The 17,181-nt window shown below is 43.4% G+C and overlaps 2 pseudogenes across 2 annotated transcripts in view; both read left to right on the top strand.

The window, feature by feature from the left end:
- Nucleotides 1–17,181, top strand: part of LOC308415099 (testis-specific Y-encoded-like protein 1) — a 57,875-nt pseudogene that overhangs the window by 29,583 nt on the left and 11,111 nt on the right. The window lies entirely within an intron of this gene.
- Nucleotides 773–16,509, top strand: LOC308415801 (testis-specific Y-encoded-like protein 1; annotated as a pseudogene). Its single transcript has 2 exons — nt 773–891; nt 15,383–16,509. The product of its transcript is annotated as a testis-specific Y-encoded-like protein 1 (transcript).

The raw sequence follows: 17,181 nt of genomic DNA, 5'->3' as shown, positions 1-17,181 counted from the left end.
GAGCAAAGTAGAAAAGGAAGAGTAATCCTTTCCCACTGAGTGCTGGCTTTGCCCTGGGGATCTGAGACAACAGTGATCCACCCCAGTGTCTCAAAGGGGCAGGGAGTGATGGGCCTGGGAAAGCCACATGGGGTATAGAAGAGCTCACTTTGCTGGTCTCTGAGAGGCTGTTTTTTGTCATTAAGTTTCTGAAGTAACCGTATAACAAAAAAAAATAGCCATCCAAGATTTAACTCAGATTCACCAGGAGTCAAAACTCGGACTAGGCTTTAAGCCCACTTGGTACACACAGTTAAGTGGCTTGAATCTGATGATGGTGGACCACCACCCACATACACCACCAGACAACTGTCGGGTTCTGGAGGCCTGGTAGTGTTCCTCATAGGTCTGGGTCCCTACTCTCCAGTTAGAGATGACTCTGAACATATAAAGGTGTCTTTGCCACTGGACCTGTCATGAGCGGCCCTGAGTGAGATGAGGGGACCTCTGTCCCTGACAGCTGCGCCCTCGGTGATGCAGACACTGCCCTGGCAACCTCAGGCTGGCATCTGCAGCTAGGGGAGAAGGTGGTAACAAGTGAGGGCCTCGCGGGGATCATGGAGAGCCCAGAGCCAAGGAGTGTCTTGGGCCTTGACCCCCAGATTCCAGTGGCCGAAACTAGGCAGGGAGAGACTCTGTCTGCTGAAGAGGGCTTCACGCCTGCAGCATTTGTGATATTAAAGATGCTGAGAAGGCACTAGAAAATTGAGGAGTAGAAGCCCAGGCCCACGACATGAGGATTGAATGGGGCACCATCGTGGTAGCATCAGAAGAGAAGTCAGAAGTCGCAATGCACAGGAGTGAGGAGATGATGAAGGTGGAACTGAAGCCTGCGGGTGAAGAACTGGACATGTAGGAGGTTAGTGGAGGAGTGAGGGTGTCGCAGGAGAAGGCAGGGTCTTGGCACGTAAGCATAGATCTTCACACAAACCCGCTGGAGGACATCCAGGTAGATCTGGACACTGTGAATGCTCAGGCTGACCGGGCCTTCCAACATCTGGAGCAGTAGTTTGGGCAGATGCAGCGACACTCTTGGAATGAATAAACTACACCATTCAGAATATCCCAGACTTCTGGATGACTGCCTTCAGGAACCACCCTTAGTTATCTGCCATGATTAGGGGTCAGGATGCAGAGATGTTAAGGTCCATAACCAATTTGAATGTGGAGGAACTGAGACATCCTCAGACCAGCTGCAAATTCAAGTTCTTTTTTCAAAGAAACCCGTACTTCAGAAACAAGCTGATTGTCAAGGAATATGAAGTGAGATCATCTGGTCGAGTGGTGTCTCATTCCACTCATATCATATGGGGGAGAGGGTATGAGCCCCAGTCCTTTATTCGCAGAAACCAAGACCTTCTCTGCAGCTTCTTTACCTGGTTCTATGAACACAGCCTTGCAGAAACTGACAGAATTCCCGAGATTATCAAAAAAGACCTGTGGCTAAACCCATTGCAATACTACCTGTCTCCTGAAGGAATCTGTAGACCCGACATCGCCCAATCAGGGAGCCAGTGGAGATTCCCAGGCCTTTGGCTTCCAGTCAGGTTAATTTTACCTTTGAAAATGCAACTTAACCGGTCCCTTCTCATCTGTCTTGAGCAGATGCAGCGGGTACGCAGTGCTTTGATTTCTTTGCTCCTGACTTTTCTGCATCTTCTGTCCGAATAATTTCTCCTCCTCGATATTAAGACTGTGGACCTGCTTCTGCTTTCACATGGCCCCCATGCTGTCCTGAATTCGTATCTGCAGGTTCATGGACAGGGCTTGTACCCTTTCTAAGAGTAACAATGAAACTGTACATTAAAATGTAATCCTGTTTTCAGTGTTACCCACTTACTGCCACCTAGATGTCTTTATCTGTTTACCTGTTCAGCATGTGGCAGTGTGGGCACAAACATTTGGGACAGTTGGTTGAGCCTAAGGTTGTTGCAGAAGTGGGCCAATTTCTCTGTGATTTTGTGACTTTTTCTATACTATATCACATTTTGGTCAAAGGCAATAGGAAGAGAATTTCTCAGGAAAATACTTTCTCTGAGTGTTGAATGTTGCTTAGACAATGTTATTTAAAGTAATTCGGCCAGTTTTTCGTTATTTTCCTCTGTGTGTGTGATCTGATGTCAGTCAAAGTGTAATATTGTGCTCATATTTTACCAATATTCAGAAAATGTGACTTGTTTCTACTTATGGAGAAATTTAAACACTTCTGTTTGCATTCATTTGAAACCCTTTGGGAGAACAATTGTTTTTACAATACTGAAACCTAAGTGAATATTCTTAACAGTTTTCAATATTAATCCAAATTCTTAGAATGTTTGGATAATTTGGTCTTTAGTAAATGCGTCTCTCAAATTATTGTCTTCATGGGAAAATAATTATGTGACTTGATTGCCTTGATAGTCTCTTCTTAAACTTCACATAGCTGTAAAATTTCTTTGTCAGATTAGCACTGTATTATTAGTATATTTTGCCAATTTTATGTATAATAGTAAATAAAAGCACGGCACCCTGTTGGGTAGCTTTTTTTCCACCTTGGCCATAAACCTGCCTCAGTGAGTTTGTATAATTAACAAGCCTGTTGAATTATCAGATTTCGTAAATGAATACAATAAACATTATCCAGAGGTATCAAGAAGAACACAGTGATGTTTCTCCTGTTTAAAGAGTGATTGTTACTGCTAGAGTTTTGTTGCTTTAGAAGGTTGACAGTTACAACTGTTTACTGAGATTTGATACCTTTCCTCACAACTTGTACAGTACTCCCATATCTTCAGTCTCACAATTTGTCTCCACTGATGATATTTTCATGTGTTATTGAAATGTGCATTTTATAAGCAGATACGAATAAAGTACTTACCAATTAATGTACCATTTTAGACCCTTTCATCTGTGAAAATATTAACTTTATTATTATCTTCCATTTGTCAGATACTTCAACACCTTTAATCATAACTTCTCTGCCTTACATTATTTCTGTTTTCCAGTGTCAGATAACATTTCTAGGAACTCCTGTTGCTGGAAAATATAGTAATTACTCACTCTGCTGAATAACACACTTTTTTAAAAGCCTTCTGGTAGGCCTTAAGAAGGGAAATGGATAAATTCCATTCTTTTTCATACCTGATATGCAAATAACTTTATGGTACAGTAGGTAAAGAATGATACTATTTCACATTTTTACTTTTATTTCTCTAAGAATTTAGAATCCTTACGAAATAGAGCAAAGTGTATTTAGTTTATCTTGCAGCTACTATGCATTGCACATAGTAGCCAGCAAATTATAGAGTGATGTAATAAATCACACAGATGGCAGAGGTAAGTGCCCAGAAAGACTAAATATAAAGGGAAGAAGTTTCTTGCTTACTTTGTTGTAAAAGACCACATCCTGTGTTTTGGCATAAGTGTTAGGAAAAGGATGAAGAGTGTGTGGGGAATGGTATGGTCTATGGAGGTGTAGTGAGGCCTGCAGGTGTGGGGGGTGCCTCTGGATAACCCATGTTGGGAATACCTTCCACCTACGTGCCTGGCCAAACCAGGGTACAGTACATAAAACAGTTTACTCAGGTCATGGGGGAGTTAAGAGAATAGTAGAGGCAGAGAGAATAGAGAAAACCAGGCTTGCCATGAGCACGTGGAAAGAGAGAGGGGGTAAGAGTACAAGAGCAACAGAAGGAGGAGGGGGCAAGCAGCCCCTTTTAGAGTGTCAAGTTATTGGGGCAGAGCATACCTGGCTGTTGCCAGGTAACTGAGGGGTGGGGTTTACCGAATCCCAAAAATCTTGCCTTAAAAACCATGATGATAGTTTTCAAACCATTTGTAAAATTGATGTCAGGAGAATTTGCAAAGAAGTTTGTTAAATACCAAAATACTCTTTTAATGATTAGACAAGGTTTAGATTTTAAGGTATAATTTTTCATCTGCAATAATAACACCACTTCATGTTGAATACTCTTGTAAAATTTATTTGTTTTGAATATTGTAAGGTAGATCTTACACTGACAATAAGATGTTATACTCGAGGCATATCTTCTCTAATACACTGGCAGTCTGAATCATGGGTTAGTGTTTGGGGATACTTATCTGCTCAACACAGACTATCTATAAGTAACATGTACTAACTTACAGAGTGTGAAAAACAAGATATTTCAGGTTTTCACATTACATTTTGAGAATACTGTCAGAACTGGGCTAAATATATTTCATATATAAATTTATATTTATATGGCATATAAATATAAATCAGTTTTCCAAAAATGTGGTCAGCCATAATTATATAGGACATTATTTAATGAATCTGTAAGTAAATATATTTTTAAAAGTTAAACAGTATTACTTTCTTCCCATGAACTTCATATGCTTTTGTGTAAGTCAAGGTTTATCAAGCTAAAATGCAAGATCAATAAAGAATATTGGGATAAAAAAAGGTGAGATATGTTTATTAACTTGAATGCCTAAAATACAATGACCTTTTTGTAAAATGTGCTGTGCAACTAAGTGTACTTCTGTTATAAGCAGAATAGATTGAGTCTAAATTTACACTCTATGGTTTATAATTCTCTAAATTCTAGCAAATTTTAAAGATTAGTGTAGATTCAGCAGCCTTAGTCATTTTTAATGTGATTAAATAACATTGATCTGTCTTAGCTATTGAGAAACTCATAAGCAAAGTAGATTGAGTCTAAATTTTCACCCTATGGTTTATAATTCCCTAAATCCTAGCAAATTCTAAAGATTAGTATAGGATCAGCAGCCTTAATCATTGTTGAATGTTATTAGATAAGATGAATCTGTCTTTGCTATTGAGGAAGTCATTCAATGAAGGGAGAATCACTTGTTTTGTGTTTTCTTTCTTAAAACTCAATATTGCTCAACCCTAAAAAAATACACAAACAAATTTAGAGGAAAACAAACTGAGAAAGAGGAAGCATCAAAGACATTGGCGACTTCTCACTTTTCTTTACTATTGAGTCTTTGACTAAAGGAGTTGTGTGAGCATCTATTTGTTTTATTTGCATTTATAGAGCTGAGGAGCCAACCCACGACCTTGCTCTTGCTAGGCAAGCACTGAACCACTGTACTAAGTCCCTTTGTGAGCATTTTAGGAAAGAGTGAGGAACTTGGAAGCTGTGCTTTATTCACAGCTAATATCTGCTCTGATCCATTGGACTGCCTTCATCCATTTTTCCTGACTTCTCTCCCCCTCTCACTAAACCTCCATCCCCCCCATCTCACAACTTCAGAAACCACCAGACAGGTCAGTCATTCTCCAAAATCCTCAAGTCACCATCACAGGTGGACCCTTGATTCTGTGTTTTCTATACAATCGAGCACACACACACAAACACAGACAAACAAACAAACACACACACACACACACACACACACACACACACACGCACACACACACACACCTACCTATCTACCTACCTTCCAACCTACCTACCTAAGTTTCTCCTCTTTCTGCCTCTAGCTTACCAATATATACAGCAACAGCCATAGTTTCCTGGTCAGTTGGCAATCTCTGGGTACCAGATGATGTAAACCACGTTCCTTTGGAGACTTTTTGTCACTATCTAGGAGAAGCCTTCATTCAGGGGCACTGAGAGTCTGCAGAGGTCCACCACCGCCCCACTTCATGTACTGCCTAGGTCTTAAGTCACAGTTGGTGGAGGGAGAGTACTCTAAGAGCCTCCAAGACACAAGCCTGCCAGTGCTCTCCAATTATCTTTCCCAACCAAGCTTCCTGGAGGCATCTGTTCTGATGCAACCAAGAGAGCTTAATCCAGGCAGGCCTGCTCTGAGGTCTCAGAGGTTCAATGCTCAGAACACCAAAAGAATACCTTTACTGCCACCCTGCATATTGTTGTTAAGCAATTGTCTCATCCACCAAAACACAAGGCCTAGAGAGAACAATTCCCCTGCAAGCCACCTAGGACCTTTGTACACACTTACTCAGCCTAGCTACTCCCTGGGGATATAGCCTTAAGGATTGCCTCTATATCCAAACCTGTCCTTCCCAGACAACACTGACCTCAAGGAAACAAGAACTGCTAAATTCTGAACCCTTGCTGGATAAGCTTCAAGGCCCCCATGGCCTAAGTTCCTAACCCTGGGACAGATAAAAATTAAAGAGACTAAGAGACACACAAAGTTGGAGGAAGGAGAGATAAGCAAAGGAAAGACTGGGAGATACAATGGTCTTCTGCTCCTCTAAGATCCTAGACTGCACATCTGTTAATTCGATAAGCATCTGTGTTCCTCCAGCAAATCCCTGGACAGCGTGGAGACAAGAAGGACAGGTGTCTTTTGACCCTTCACCCTGGCTGATATCCCAGGATGTTAGGGAATGTGTGCTAGTCAGGAGAAGCCAGGAGGAGTATGTTGCCTGCTTGGGTGTCAGGAATCACAGCCAGGAGGCCATCAAGGCACCAGTCCTGGGTGGTACCCTGCCAGCCCAACCAGTTTTGAACCCATTTGGGATTATGGAAGACTCAGCCTGTGCCTACTCAGATTCCAGCAGCCAAATCTCGGCTTAGTCTCCCTGCTCACTTGGTACACACAGTGAGGTGACTTGAATCTGATCATGGTGTACCACCACCCCCCATCCACCCACATACCCCTTTGGGGTTCCGGAGACTTGGGAGTATTCCTCACAGGTCTGGGTCCAAACTCTAGAGATAACCCTGAACATAGAAAGGGGTTAGGTGGGATTAAAGTCGGCAGGGACATACCTGTCCAGGAGAGCTAGCTGCCTTGCCCTGAGACATTGAGAATGCCCAGAAGCTGGGTAGCCTGTCCCCTTCCCTGTCTTTCTGTGTTTAACACTGGGAGGTGGGGGTTGGGAGGGCTGTCTGGAATGGTGAATGCTCCTGAGCCTCAAAGGAAAACATAGGGGACCGAGAACTGTCTGGTGTACAGGTACATGCTGGACAAGTTTCCCAAGAGCACCCAGAGGCAGGCCTTGGTACAGATCGCTGTGTAGGGTGATCTCAGTTTTGACCCTGTCCAACCTAAGATGTCTGCAAGCTCTGGAGGTATATCTCTGTACACCAGAGTTCAAGAGGCAGAAGAAGAATCACAATAATGTTTAGGCTAGACATGTCTACAACAGTGATGTACAATACAGCCTGGGCTACATAGAGAGATCTTATCTCAAAACATGAGAGACAACAGGACCTGGTGACATCCTGCAATTTCTGTCTCCATTAAAAGGGGATAAAAATCTCTGAAGCCATCCTATCTCCCTGAATGTAGTTACCTTGAGGTCAGCACTGAAGTGGTTGATTTTTTGCCAGCAGGACTTTTCCAGATACAAGTTGGCCTGTCCCTGGAAGAACAGAAGCACCATTAACCACTGAGGCATCTCTCCAGCACCAAAAGTTAAACAGGGTAGAAGAAGGTAAGCTTTCTATTCTGGTTTAATGTGAACGAAGGAGAATCCTTAAATACTGTCTCTATCCTGATGTTCACAATTTGTGTTCTTCCAAATTCTCCGACTTCACTCTGCAGTCTTAAGTTTTTATTGTCCACTAGGAACAAGTCTGAAAACTCGCGAAACATTCTTTAAAACACACAGAATGTGCTATTGTTATGAGAGGGGCACACAAGTGGAGGCTAGAGAACAGATTTGAGAGGTTGGTTCTCTTCCACCTTTCCATGTGCTCTAGAGAGAAAATTCAGTTCAGCAGCCTTGGTAAGAAATGCTTTACCCACTGAGCCTCCCTTCAGGGTCATGTATCTTTGCTAAATGCCTTCAGAACATCCCTTTAAGCATAAACCAAAGAACTGCTGAACAGAACTTAACCCACCTTAAAGGCTTTTAGTGCTGCTGACTGATAGACACTGTCATTTTCCTCCCTTGATGTCACCTTCAGCTGAAGTTCAACATGTAGAGCAGTGCAGTCTGGGACCATCTAGCCCATGCAATAAAAGCAAGCTTCAGCAAAGCTCTTTTGTCATGAAGCCACTAAGACAAAGAGACATTTTTGTTGTTGGTTTGTTATATCTAACAGCCTCTGCCTTCTGAACTGCTGGAATTTCATAGGTGCCATAAGCACAGCCAAAAATGGACTTTCTGTAAGGAATATTGTTATCCATTATCACAGTCAGATCATCCCATTGCCATTGTCAAATCTCATCTTTATAAACATATCTTAGCTTTTTAAAAATCAAATTTCCTCTGGTTTGTTTCTCTTGTTTTGCAGGTGTGTGCTTGTGGCTTTGTGTGTTGTTTTGTTGTTTATGAGAACAGGTTTCTATGTACCTCTGGCTGTTCTCTAGGCCAGGCTGGCCTTGAACCCAGATCTCCTGTCTCTGCCTCAAAAGAGCTGGGCCAAAATGTGTGTGCCACCTTGCACAGCTGTTTACTCAAGTTTTAAGGCTGTGTCATCAAAAGTTGAAATTTTTTGCTAGACCCAAAATGAGCTCCTGTCTCAAAAACAATTCAAAATAGTCAGGCTTGGGGGTACACATTAATAATCCCTGCACTTAGATTAATACAGGAGGATTGCCTTTCAAAGCCTGCTTGGTTTACAGACTGAGACCCTTGCTCAAACAAAACCAAAATGAAGAATAAAAATAGAATATGGATTCAGCTAGTCTATCTAATTGTGAACTACACTCCAGTTTCTTACAAAAATGGTGGAATTAGACAGGTGTGCATTTCCTGATAGCAAGCACACCAGTCACCACTGCCACACCCAAGCTGATACAGCTTCAGAGGAATACAGAAAGAGCTGGATTTCTTGTTCTGTGTGCATCTGTGAGACACACACACACACACACACACACACACACACACACACACAGTGGAATAATGCAATAAGACTATCTTTGTGGTAAAATAGTCTACCTTTTTCATAATTATGGGAAATAGCACTTTGTCCATGATGTGGAAAGTCTAATTCAATGTGTTAAATGTCTTTTTCTGTGGTGCTGATGACTGAGAATGAGTCCATACTTATCACTGAGCTCTATTCCCAACTCTGCCTTCCAAATATTTCTAAACACATTACAGCCAAACTCAAATTGTTTCATAACATTTGTCCTGCTCCCTAGTTTAAAACTTTTGTTTTCTTTTTTATTTTAAAACAAGCTTTATTTATTAAGTATAGTGTTCTGCCTGCATGTATGCCTGCACACCAGAAGAGGTGTGCAGCATATCTCATTAGAACAATTTTCTTTTTTATAATTTTTTATTGAAGAACTTTATTTTACAAAAACAAAGATAAATGTACAAATTATAAGCATTTTCCATAAAAATATAGGAATACATTTGTGTCATTGCTTTGTTTTTTTAAGGGTTGATAGTGTGCATTAATATCTTACTAGTTACAATGAACATAATATACATGTAAAACAGGATGTATCCTGGAATTAGTCAAAGTTTCCTTGGTGTGTAAGGAGTAACCTAATGGTATTTTCTTTTCTTTCTTTCTTTTTTTTTTTTTTTTTTTTACTTCACACAATCTGAGAGTTGTTTCAGAGGCAGCCCGAGCCTCTGTGGTTAGCATCCTACTATCAGTGACTGCATATTATGTCTGCTCTTTTTTGACTAAATTATCTCACTCAGGATGATATTCTTTAGATGTATCTATTTTTCTTAAGAATTTTATAAGGTTATTATTTCTGATAGCTGAGTAGTAATCCATTGTGTAAATGTACCACAATTTTTGTATCCATTCATCTACTGAAGGACATCTGGGTTCTTTCCAGCTTCTGGCTATTATGAATAGAGCTGCTATGAACATTGTAGTGCATGTGTCTTTGTTGTATATTGGAGTGTCTTAGACCATGTTGATCTGAAAGGATGCATGGGAGTATTTCAATCTTCCTTTATCTATTGAGGTTCGTTTTGTTACCAATTATGTAGTCAATTTTCGAGAAGATGCCGTGTGGCGCTGAGAAGAATGTGTTCTTTTGTTTTCCTATGATATGTTATATAGATATCTATTAATTCCAGTTCGTTCATAACCTCTGTTAGTTTTAGAGTGTCCTTGTTCAGTTTTTCTTACCTGGATCTGTCCATTGGTGGGAGTGGGGTATTGAGTTCTCTCACTATTATCGTGTGGGGCACAATGTATTTTTTTTTTTTTTTTTTTTTTTTGAGCTTTAGTAGGGTTTCTTCTATGAATATCAGTGCTTTTGCATTTGGAGCATATTTGTTAAGGATTGAGAGTTCCTCCTGACAAATTCCCCTTTAATGGGTAAAAATGTCCTTGCTTATCTTTTTTGATAACTTTTGGTTGAAAATCGAATTTTATTGATATTAGAATGGCCACTCCAGCTTGCTTTTTGGGCCCATTTGTATAGAAACTTTTTCCCCAACCATTGACTCTGAGATAGTGCCTGTCTTTGTCTTTGAGATGAGTTTCCAGTATGCAGAAAAATGCTGGGTTTTGTTTATATATCCAGTCTGATAGCCTATATCTTTTTATTGGATAATTGAGTCCATTTATGTTAACAGATATCAAGGATTAGTGGTTGCAGTTTCTTGCTACTTTTGCTGTTGGAGGTGGAATTGTGCCTGTGTCTCTTTCTCCTTTTGGTTTTATTGCTTATGAGCTTTCCTGTATTTATCAGGATGTAGTTCCCCTGGATGTATTCGGTTTTCCACATATTATTTGTTGTATTGCTGCGTTTGTGGTCAGATATTGTTTAAATTTATTTTTGTCTTGGATTTTCTTATTCTCTCCATCCATGGTGATTGAGAGTTTTGCTGGGTATAGCAGCTTGGGGTGGCATCTGTGCTCTCTTAGTGTAAGTATGTCTGTCCAGTCTCTCCTAGCTTTCATAATTTCCGTTGAGAAATCTGGTGTGATTCTGATTGGTCTGCCATTACATGTTACATAAACTTTTTCTTTTACTGCTTTTAGTAATTTTTCATTGCTTTGAGCATTTGGCATTTTGACTATAATGTGTCTGGAGGAATTTCTTTCTGGTCCAATCTATTTGAACTTTGGTAGGTTTTTTTTATGCTCATGGTAATCTCATTCTTAAGGGTAGAGAAGTTTTCTTCTACAATTTTATTGAAGATATTTACTGTACCTATTAGTTGATATACATCACCCTCTGCAAGCCACCTGGGACCTTTGTAAACCCTTACTCAGCCTAGCTACTCCCTGGGAATATACCCTAAAGGTTGCCTCTACATCAAAACCTGTCTTCTGAGAAAACCCTGACCTCAAAAAATAAGAACTGCTACACTCTGAGCCCTGGCTGGACCTGCTTCTAGGCCCTGGTCGCCTAGGAACATAACCAGGTGTCATACACAGAGCAAAGAGACTAACAGACAAACTGAGTGGCGGGTTGGGGTTAACAGATAAGGTAAGGGATAGACAGAGAGATACAATGGTCTTCTGGTCCCCTTAGATCTTAGACTGTGCATCTAATAATTCCACAAGCATCTCTGTTACTTCAGGAAATCCCTGGAAAGGGCGGAAACAAGATGACCAGGTATCTTTTGACCCTTTAACCTGGCTGATCTCCCAGGATGTTAGGGAATGTGAGCTAGTCAGGAGAAGCCAGGAGGTGTATGCTGCCTGCTTGAGTGTCAGGAATGAGAGCCAAAAGAATATCAAGACACCAGTCCTGGGGTTTTCCCTGCCAGACCAGCCTGTTTTGAACCCCTTTGGGATTGTGGCAGACTCAGGCTGCTTCTACTTCACCAGCAGGAACATCTTGTCCTAGGCTCTTCCCACACTTGGTACACACAGGAAGTGGCTTGAATCTATGATGGTGGACCACCAAACCCCATCCACCCCCAAATAATTGAGGGATTATGGAGATTTGGTAGTACTCCTCACAAGTCTGGGTCCTTACTCTCTGGCTAGAGATAACCCTGAATATAGAAAGGGGGTGAGGTGGGGTTGAGTTTGAAAGGGACATATCTGTCCAGGAGAGCTAAAGATGACATGTTCCAAAACCCTTCATCTTCTTACCTGGAAAACACAGGTCGGTATCTCAGGTAGTACTCAATATGACTTATGTCAGAACCTGTCCCACAAAGTCATCTGGTCATTCCTCCAGATCTGATGCCACAGAGGATTCAGGCCTCACACATGCACCATCTCCACGGCAGGCTGCCTACTATCCTGCACTGAATAGAAGGGGACGTCCAACGAAGGAAGGAATATTCCACCCCAACCTGCCCCCTTGACTACCACGCCGTGGCCTTGGGGTCCCAATTCTAAGAACCTACTAAACATTCCAAGGAAGTGAGCAGCCAGGCAACCGTTAGGAGCTAATCACAGCTTCCTCACAATCTCTCTCCTCTCACTAACCCTCCACTCCTCCCCCACTTCACCCCACAACTTCAGCAACCACCAGGCAGCATTCTGGGTACATTTTGCCCTCTGTCCCTCTCTCAAATCCCCATGTCACCAATAGAGATGGACCCTTCATTCTCTGTCCTCTCTAAACACACACACACACACACACACACACACACACACACACACACCTACCTATGCTCCTCCTCTTTCTGCCTCTATCTCACCAATATATACAGCAACAGCCACAGTTTCCAGGACAGATGGCAATCTCTGGGTACCAGATGATGTAACCACGTTCCTTTGGAAACTGTCACTATCTAGGAGAAGCCTTCATTCAGGGGCACTGAGAGTCTGCAGAGGTCCACCACCTCCCCTACCCCATGCACTGCCTAGGTCTTAAGTCACAGCTGGTGGAGGGAGAGTCCTCTAAGTGCCTCCAAGACACAAGCCTGCCAGTGCTTTCCAATTATCTTTCCTGACCAAGCTGCCTGGAGCCATCTGCTCTGATGCAACCAAAAGAGCTCTATCCAGGAAGGTCTGCCCTGAGGTCTCAGAGTTGCAAGGCCTGGAACACCAAAACAGAACCTGTCCTGCCACCTTGCATACTGTTGTTAAGCAATTGTCCCATCCACCAATACACAAGGCCGAGAGGGAATGATTCCTCTGTATGCCACCTGGAACCTTTCTACACCCTTAGTCAGCCTAGCTACTCCCTGGAGATATAGCCTTAAGGGTTGCCTCTACATCCAAACCTGTCCTTCCCAGACAACACTGACCTCAAGGAAACAGGAACTGCTACACTCTGAGACCTTGCTGGACCTGCTTCTAGGCCCTCGGGGCCTAGGTTCTTAACCCTGGGACAGACACAAATTATAGAGACTAAAGACACAAAAAGTGGGAGGAGAGAGACATAAGGCAAGGGATACACAGAGAGATACAATGGTCTTTCAGTCCTCTGAGATTCTAGACTGTAAATCTCTTAATTCGATAAGCATCTGTGTTCCTCCAGCAAATCCCTGGACAGGGCTGAGAACAGACAGCCAGGTGTCTTTTGACCCTTCACCCTGGCTGATCTCCCAGGATGTTAGGGAATGTGAGCTAGTCAGGAGAAGCCAGGAGGAGTATGCTGCCTGCTTGGGTGTCAGAAATCACAGCAAGGAGACTATCAAGGCACCAGTCCAGTGTGGTACCCTGCCAGCCCCTCCTGTTTTGAACCCTTTTGGGATTATGGCAGACTCAGGCTGTGTCTACTCAGATACATTCTGAGCCCTTGGTGGACCTGCAATCTCCATGAGTTTTATATTACCTTGCTCTACAAAGTGTGTTCCTGGACAGCCAGAACTACACACAGATACCATGACTCTGAAGAATAAACAAAAACAGAAAACAAAATAAGAGAAAGAAAAGCCGGAAATTTTTTGAGAACTTGCCAATGCACACTAAAAATGCAGCAGTTTTGGGGCTTTCGGTTGTCTGACAGAAATATTTGTAATAAAAGTTCTTACTCGTTACATTTGGAGAGCCCAACAAACCATCCACAGGGAAGGTCATGCTTTACCAGCACAAATCAGCACAGCACCTGAACCTCCTTAGCCTAGGGTAAGTGAGCCCTAAATCAGTTAAATTCCCTGAATATTCTCAAAATTCTCAGTGCCCTGTTCCAGGGAAGTGCTTCTGAGTCCCCCAAGAGACTCTTCCAACAAGCATCTCCTGGTACTGCCCAGAACAGAACCTCCCAGGCCAACACAATTGGTGTTCTCTTCTCTGCACAGAGGGGTCCCTGAGTGCTCCAAAGCCCAAGGCTCCTAGGTCAGAGTTACAGTCTGCAGAGAAGAGCTCTCACACAAAGACTTCTCTAGCCACCAACTCCTCCAGCATCTTAGAAGGAGTCAGAGGGTGGGTGGGGGTAAACTTAATTGGTCCAGGCCTGGCTGCCCATGGGTCGAATCTCAGACCTCTGGATGGTTGGAATGGACAGCAGCATTCCCTCAGGGCCAATCACCCGACTCTGCATTCTCAGTTGGGAGCAAAGTAGTGAAAGACCCCAGCTTAGCAACAATAAATTCCACTTCTGTAAGGCTGCGCACACACGGGGCCGGCCAAGTCAGGGTCCCAGGTGGACAAGCAAGATACCGGTGGGTGGCCAGCTTGCAATAGACAAAGAAAGGGAGACACTCAGACAAGCCCAGCTTTCAGATAAGCTGCAGCCCCCGACTGGTACCAGGAGTTGTGTCCTTGGAGCCATATTTCTGCCACAGTTCCCACACTTAGATAAGCCCAAGGCAACTATTCTCAGGAGCTGCAGCCCCGGCTGGTACCAGGAGCTATTTACTTAGAGCCATGTCCTTGGGTTCACTCCCTGGCTACATTTAAACTAACCAATTAGAACCCTGTTGCTATGCTTCTGCTTCTGCCCCCCAAGCCCTATAAAAAGGGGACTGCCCCTTTGTCCGGCATGCAAGTCCTCCTAGAGACTGTGTGCCCACAGGTACCTGTGTATCTAAATAAACCTCTTGCTGTTTGCATCCGAACTGTGTGGTCTCCCTACTCCTTGGGAGGGGTCTCCTCAGGCAGAAGATACCCTCCGGGGGTCTTTCAGTAGAAAAGGAAGAGCAATCCTTTCCCACTGAGTGCTGGCTCTGCCCTGCAGATAAGAGACAACTGGGATCTGCCCCAGTATCTCAAAGGGGCTGAAGTGATGGGCCTGGGAAAGCCACATGGGGTATAAAAGTGCTCACTTTACTGGTCTCTGAGAGGCTGTTTGACGCCATTAAGTTATTGAAGGAACCGAATAACAAGAAAATAGCCATCCAAGATTCTACTCAGATTCAACAGGAGCCACAACTAGGCCTAGGCTCCTCCCACACTTGGTACACACAGTGAGGTGGCTTGAATCTGATGATGGTGGACCACCACCCCCATCCACTCCCAGATCACTGTCAGGTTCTGGAGATCTGGGAGTGCTCCTCACAGGTCTGGGTCCCTACTCTCCAGTTAGAGATGACTCTGAACATATAAAGGTGGTGAGTGTGAGTAAACTGACCTCTGTGTGACCGGACCTGTCATGACAGCCCCGAGCAGGAGGAGGGGACCTCTGTCCATGTGAGCCGTGCCCTCTGTGATGCAGACACTGTCATGGCAACCTCAGATCAGCTTCTGCTGCTAGGCGAGAAGGAGGTAACAGGTGAGGGTCTCTCAGGAATCGTGGGGAGCACAGAGCCCTGGAGTGTCTTGGGCCTTGACCCACAGATGCCAGTGGCCTCAGCAAGGCAGGGACAGATTTCGTCTGATGTCGAGGGTCTCGCTGAAGCAGCGTTTGTAATAACGAATAATGCGGAGAAGGCCCTAGAAACTTTGGGAGAGGAAGCCGAGGCCCACGACGTGAAGATTGAACGGGGCACCATATCGGTAGCATCAGAAAAGAAGTCAGAAGTGGCAATGCAAAGGAGTGAGGAGGTGATGAAGGTGGAGCTGAAGCCTGCGGGTGAAGAACTTGACATGTAAGAGGGTACAGGAGGAGTGAGGGAGTCACAGGAGAAGGCAGGGCCTTGGCACCTAAGCATAGATCTTCACACGAAGCCGCTGGAGGACATCCAGGTAGAACTGGACACTGAATGCTCAGGCTGACAGGGCCTTCCAACATCTGGAGCAGAAGTTTGGGCAGATGCAGAGACACTCTGTGGAATGAAGGAACTATAACATTCAGAATATCCCAGACTTCTGGATGACTGCCTTCAGGAACCACCCTCAGTTATCCGCCATGATTAGGGGTCAGGAAGCAGAGATGTTAAGGTCCATAACCAATCTGGGGGTGAAGGAACTGACACATCCTAAGACAGGCTGCAAATTCAAGTTTTTTTTCAAAGAAACCCCTACTTCGGGAACAAGCTGATTGTCAAGAAATATGAAGTGAGATCATCTGGTCGAGTGGTGTCTCTTTCCATTCCAATCATATGGCGGAGGGGGTATGAGCCCCAGTCCTTTATTCGCAGAAACCAAGACCTTCTCTGCAGCTTCTTCAACTTGTTCTCAGACCACAGCCTTCCAGAAACTGACAGAATTCCCGAGATTATCAAAAAAGACCTGTGGCTAAACCCATTGCAATACTACCTGTCTCCTGAAGGAATGTGTAGACCCGACATCGCCCAATCAGGGAGCCAGTGGAGATTCCCAGGCCTTTGGCTTCCAGTCAGGTTAATTTTACCTTTGAAAATGCAACTTAATCGGTCCCTTCTCATCTGTGCTTGAGCAGATGCAGGGGGTACCCAGTGCTTTGATTTCTTTGCTGCTGACTTTTCTATATCTTCTGTCTCAATAATTCTCCACCTCGATATTAAGACTGTGGACCTGCTTCTGCTTTCACATGGCCCCCATGCTGTCCTGAATTCGTATCTGCAGGTTCATGGACAGGGCTTGTACCCTTTCTAAGAGTAACAATGAAACTGTACATTAAAATGTAATCCTGTTTTCAGTGTTACCCACTTACTGCAACCTAGATGTCTTTATCTGTTTACCTGTTCAGCATGTGGCAGTGTGGGCACAAACGTTTGGGACAGTTGGTTGAGCCTAAGGTTGTTGCAGAAGTGGGCCAATTTCTCTGTGATTTTGTGACTTTTTCTATACTATGTCACATTTTGGTCAAAGGCAATAGGAAGAGAATTTTTCAGGAAAATACTTTCTCTGAGTGTTGAATGTTGCTTAGACAATGCTATTTAAAGTAATACGGCCAGTTTTTCGTTATTTTCCTCTGTGTGTGTGATCTGATGTCAGTGAAAGTGTAATATTGTGCTCATATTTTACCGATATTCAGAAAATGTGACTTGTTTCTACTTATGGAGAAATTTAAACACTTCTGTTTGCATTCATTTGA

Source organism: Micromys minutus (genome assembly GCF_963924665.1).
Source record: "Micromys minutus genome assembly, chromosome: X".
In the NCBI taxonomy this organism is placed as follows: domain Eukaryota; kingdom Metazoa; phylum Chordata; class Mammalia; order Rodentia; family Muridae; genus Micromys; species Micromys minutus.
Note: the sequence above shows the minus strand (reverse complement) of the source record. Positions and strands in the feature narration are given on the sequence as shown.